Source organism: Octopus bimaculoides, chromosome 19 (assembly GCF_001194135.2).
Source record: "Octopus bimaculoides isolate UCB-OBI-ISO-001 chromosome 19, ASM119413v2, whole genome shotgun sequence".
Taxonomy (NCBI): domain Eukaryota; kingdom Metazoa; phylum Mollusca; class Cephalopoda; order Octopoda; family Octopodidae; genus Octopus; species Octopus bimaculoides.
The window spans coordinates 51791546-51797596 of record NC_068999.1 but is presented as its reverse complement, the minus strand read 5'-3'; positions in this window follow the sequence as shown (position 1 = coordinate 51797596).

Below are 6051 nucleotides of genomic sequence, written 5' to 3'. Positions count from 1 at the left end.
ACACACACACATAAAGAGTGAGAGAGAGAGAGAGAGAGAGAGAGAGAGAGAGAGAGACAGAGACAGACAAACACACATGTACACACACATATTGATTTCTGTCTTTTCATTCCCTGTTTTAGCCATATAGTCATACTTCAGTTGTAAGTGGAAGTTAGTGCTAAAGTCAAGGAGAATAATCTGGTCTGGTTTGAGTGTAGGCTAAGAGATCTTTGAGAACATTATCTTCCTGTGTGGGTAAAGCAATTTTTCTTTTGTACAGTTTGCGTAGTTTATTTATATTTCTGTGTTTAATTCATCATGAAAGAGATGTTACTCTATTCTCAAGAACTGATCGTATTTTGTATAATAAATTTACTGATTTATTGGGTTTATTGATATTTTTTCTTTGATTGTAGAATTTCCTGTTTTATGTTTTCTGTATCCTGAAGATTTTTGTGTGTTTATTGTTCGAAATCAATTTCTTCTTGAATTAAGCCAAACATTTTTTTTCTTTTACTATTTTATCATGCTGCTTTGTATGTGAAGGTACAAAGTGTAGTGGTTAGAGTGTTGGGCTCCTAATCATTAGATAGTGAGATCACTTCCTGGGCCAGGTAGCATGCTGCAAATATGGGCCAGATGTTAAACCTGGATTTTTTGTAGGGGCCTGCACCAAAAAAAAAAGTAAAGCACAAGTTATTTAAAGAAAAATTTATCATATAGGCGCAGGAGTGGCTGTATGGTAAGTAGCTTACTTACCAACCACATGGTTCTGGGTTCATTCCCACTGCGAGGCACCTTGGGCAAGTGTCTTCTACTACAGGCTCGGGCCGACAAAAGTCTTGTGAATGGATTTGGTAGACAAAAACTGAAAGAAGCCCGTCGTATATATGTATATATATATATATGTGTGTGTGTGTATGTATGTGTTTGTGTGTCTGTGTTTGTCCCCCACAACATCGCTTGACAACCAATGCTGGTGTGTTTATGTCCCCGTAACTTAGTGGTTTGGCAAAAGATACCGAGAGAATAAGTACTAGGCTTCCAAAGAATAAGTCCTGGGGTTGATTTGCTCGACTAAAGGCGGTGCTCCAGCTTGGCCGCAGTCAAACGACTGAAACAAGTAAAAGAATAAAAGGATAACTGCTGACGCAATCTTTACACTTCCCTGTTGTCACATTCTCAATGTTCCATTAGAAAAAACGGTATGAGGATTGGGAGAGGGTCCATGTTTGCTAACAATTGCAAAGGCAACTAAAATAACCGGTGGAAGCATGATACATGTAACCAAATCATACCTGCTGGCAAATTGCGACTAGGCTTTGTTTTTTTCTGTAAATGGCAATGAAATTTTCTTTCAGACATGTGTTGAATACACACTGTATTCTGGTTTTAACTTTTCACAAACCCATAAATATTATCTATCTTCAAGCAAACCCATAAATATTCACAGAGCAAATATTCAATATATAAATAGCTGCTTCTAAGACCTTAGAAGATTGCTACAGGATTAGCTAAGTCATTAATGAGACAAAAATAGATATAATGGTAATATATTTGAAGGTTCTAGACACTTATGCTATCAGATACAGTATATTATCCAAAAATCCATAAAAATTTGAAGGCAAGTTCTATCGTACGATCTTGTTAAATGAACATCCAATAGAAAATCATTTTAAAGAATTAATGACAAAAATATTGAATTGTTTAAGATGCCTCTGTTAGCTTGAACAGTTCATGTTATACAAAATACAACAGCAACAGTTGTCAAGTGATGGTGGGAACAAACACAGACACAAAGACACACACATAAATATATATATATATAGTTCATATTTACAGAAAACAAAAGACAAATACAGGTGAAGGAACAACAAGCAGATGTATTAGTTTAACGCTTGGGAAGAATGAAAAAGTCTTTGATGTTTTGAGCCTACACTCTTCGAGAGAAAGGATTGAGAGGAAAAAAAACCGAAGAGAGAATGAAAAAAATGAAGAGAGAAAAAATGTGTAGGGTTTAATGATTCAATATGAAATGGCCTTATATATATATGTGTGTATGTGTGAGTGTATATATAGCATATGCAAATAGATATGTGTATATATATATATATATATATATATCTGCGTGTGTATGTACATTACATGTGTAAATATGTATGTGTACAAGTATTTAGGTATATTATGTAAACAATGAGGCATAGCTAAACAAAATCAAGACACCAGTCTTAAAATAAACACATCACATAATATCCAGACCTTAACTAAAGTTTCTTATTTTACATAGTAATGTTTAAAGAGAGAGAGAGAGAGAGAGAGAGAGAGAGAGAGAGAGAGAGAGAGAAAGAAACTATATTTAGAGATTTCATTTTCTTTGATATATGCTGTAGTTATTACAAAATAGATATGAAGTGAAGCAAGACGAATTGGAACAGTGCAGTTACGCCATCACTCTAAAAGAGCTTTTCATGTGTGTAAACTTCACACAAAATATAAAAACGGATACTAAATTTAATGTTTGAAATTTGTATACAACACTATATTGATAAATGTTTTTACAAAATGTACAAAAGAAACCCCCCACGAGAAAGTCCTGTTATTTTTGCAGCGTGCATTGGTCCTTACTGCATAGCTGAATGACTCCGAGAGCTATGCCAGTGGAACGCAATCTCCTTGTAGGGCTTTCCATCCTGGACAAGTCAAAGGAATGTCAGACTAATATGCACCACCTCACGGTTCCCAGAGGGGAAAAATATGGGTTTGTATAGAGTCAACCCTCCTATCTAGAAAAAAGCAAAGTTACAGAGGCATTGATGCCAATTCAAAGCCAACAAGACCTGGGTATGGAAGGCTTTCCTCAGGGAAACATATGATGTGGGTCAGCAAAGTCCAAAAGGAAAAAGCAAGGATTCAACTGCAGAGGAGCAGAAGAGGCAGCCCAGAGTTGAGAACAACAGAGAAAAGTTGCTGATAGTCTATGCTCCATACAGAGAGAAGGGTTGAGTAGGACATCTACACAATAGGCATCAAAAATTTGCAAGTATGACCTGGTAGCATATATCATGCTTTTGCTCCTTGTTTTAGGTCTCTTGTGCAGTTCTGAGCAGACACAGACACTGTCTTGGGACTCCCACTGTTGACACAGTGGAACATTGAAAATGCAGCAGCTGGAGGGAGAGCGGGCTGCACCATCATTAGGCTTATGCTTTCAGCTGAGTAGACTTGAGCAGTGTGATCTGAACTGCTTTGCTTTTACAATTTAACATACTCACTCCTGAAATTTAGCCTTCAACCTTATGATCATGAACTCAATACCTTATCCACTAGAGATAATATTTATCCCCACTTACACATGGACGTTCTGTTAGAACAAGTTATACTGCAATAAATAGCATGAGGGGAAACTCTCTCGTGAAGAGTGCATTTTACACCAAAAGTCAATATGCTATTTACCACAGTATAGTTTGTTGCCTGGTCTACCCTTATCAGACAGGTAGTCATGATGGGTATACTGGGCTTCGTATATTTGTACCCTAGTGTCACTTTCATGGCATATGCTGCTCTCTCACTTAATAATAATAATAATAATAATGTAACATAAATTTAAATATGAAATGGAAGCAGCTCTAGTATAATAAATATCATTAACCACATATAATTAACATATCATGATCATGACCCTCATTTATTGTCTGTTGTCCCTGCTGGCATGGGTTGGACAGTTTGACTGGGCTGGCACACTGGAAGGCTGCACCAGGCGCCAGTCTGATTTGGCATGGTTTTCTACAGCTGGATGCCCTTCTTAACGGCAATCTCGCCAAGAGTGTAATGGGTGCTTTTATGTACCACCGGCATTGTGTGCCATTTGCGTGACACTAGTATCTGCCACAACTGCAATTTTGCTTGGTTTGATGGGTCTTCTTCTCAAGCACGACATAATGCCAAAGGTCTTGGTCATTGTCTCCATGGGGCCCAGCACTCAAAAGGAGCTCGGCCACTTTGCCTCCGCGCGGCCCAACACTTGAAAGGAACTCAGCCACTTTGCCCCGCTGGTGGGCTGCTATTGGCACAGTGGCGTATATGCTCTCTCAAAGTGTTGGGTGCTAAAACACCTGAGAGTCATGGACAGGTGATATAACTCACCTTCAATCCCATCTAAGAGTGATGGAAATTGATGTTTCGCCATTTGTGTGGCTTGTCAACATCACGGACCCAACAGGTTTGGAAGTGAATGACCTCACCAGTCTCTAATGAGGTCAACTTTTGTTTCATTCTTCAGAGGTCGATAAAATATAACAACAGTTTTGTACTGGGGTTGGTGTGTCCTACTATGTCCCTTTCCCGTTTCCCCCCTCCCCACAAAAATGCGGCTTGGTGCCAATATTACAAATCACTGTTTTGATTGTTATCATGATTGTGATATTTGATTCTCATAATGATGATGATGATGAGATCCTCATCATCAATACCATCATTGTCATCACTGCTGTTGTTGTCATCATCATCATCATCATAATCATAATCATTGTCATCATCTTCAATATCCTCCTCCTCCTCCTCCTCCTCCTCCTCATCATCATCATCATCATCATTATCCTCCTCCTCATCATCATCATCACTGTCGCCATCACCATCTTTGATATTTTCATTACCATCATTAATATCATTGTCGTTGTTGTCATCATCAACCTCATCATCATCATCATCATCATCATCGTCATCATCACACTCATCATTATCATCATTATCATCATCATCATCAACACTGTCTTTCTCGTTGCCATCATCATCAATCAATACCAACATTTGTCATTGCTATCGTTATCATCATCATCATCATCACCATCATCATCGTCATCATCATCATCATCACCGCCATTGTTATCGTATCTTTCACATCCTTGACTCCATGTTGATGACAGATCCAGTTGTGAATCTACTCCACTGAACGGATGACATTTGGTTCAACTTTGTTATTTAATTATATCTACAACTTTCTCCAGTCTCTGAGGAATCAATGCACTTCAACCAATAAATCAACATATTTTGGTATTCTTCAGCTGCAGCTTTCTGGATTTGGAAACAATACACCGTCTATACGTGTGTGTGTGTGTGTGTGTGTGTGTGTGTGTTTTGCATGTCGGTGTTGACAAGTTTCTGCACATGTCTATCTGTGAATGTGTAGATGAGGCTGTATGCATATCTACAAGTATAATGCATAGCTTAGTGGTTAAGGCATTCGGCTCACAATTGTAACATCATGAGTTCGATTTCCAGCAGTGCATTGCGTCCTTCAGCAAGACACTTTATTTCACATTGCTCCAGCCCACTCAGCTGGCAAAAGTGAGTAGTACCTGTATTTCAAAGGGCCGAACTTGTACCATTCTGTATCATGCTGAATCTCCCTGAGAACTACACTTTGACACCAAGCCGCCTGATCCCCACCACCACCACCACCTCTGGTTCTGTGATGCAAACTTCTTGTTTAAAACTGATCTAAATTAAAACTTTCCATCAAAACTTCGTGTTTGTGTGTGGTTCAAACAGCAGCTTAATCAGTTATTTTACTAAATTCTTGATTACTTTCAAAATTAATTAAAACAAAGGCAGTATATTTCAGCAGAAATATGATAATGACAGGGTAAAAAAAAAAAAAGAGTTTGTGACAGAGAACTTGAGTCAGCGGCGGCGGCGGCGGTGGCGGCGGTGGTGATATGATGATAATAGGGATGCTGCTGCTGTTGCTAATAGTGATATTGATTGTTTTTGTTATGTCTTCTTTTGGTGTATTTTTTTTTCCTTTTTTCTTTGCTTTCATTACTCTTGTTGTTGCTGCTGCTGCTGTCACTGCTACTATCAGTGCTGCTGTTGTTGTTGTTGTTGTTTACAATGAAGACACCTCCAAATTCATTGACTGCTAACACCAATCCAAAATAAAGACTGACTATCCATACACATGCATGCACACACACACACACACACACACGCTGTACAGATGTAGTGAGGCATATTACTAGACATATATAGACATATATATGTGTATATATATATATATATATATATATATAT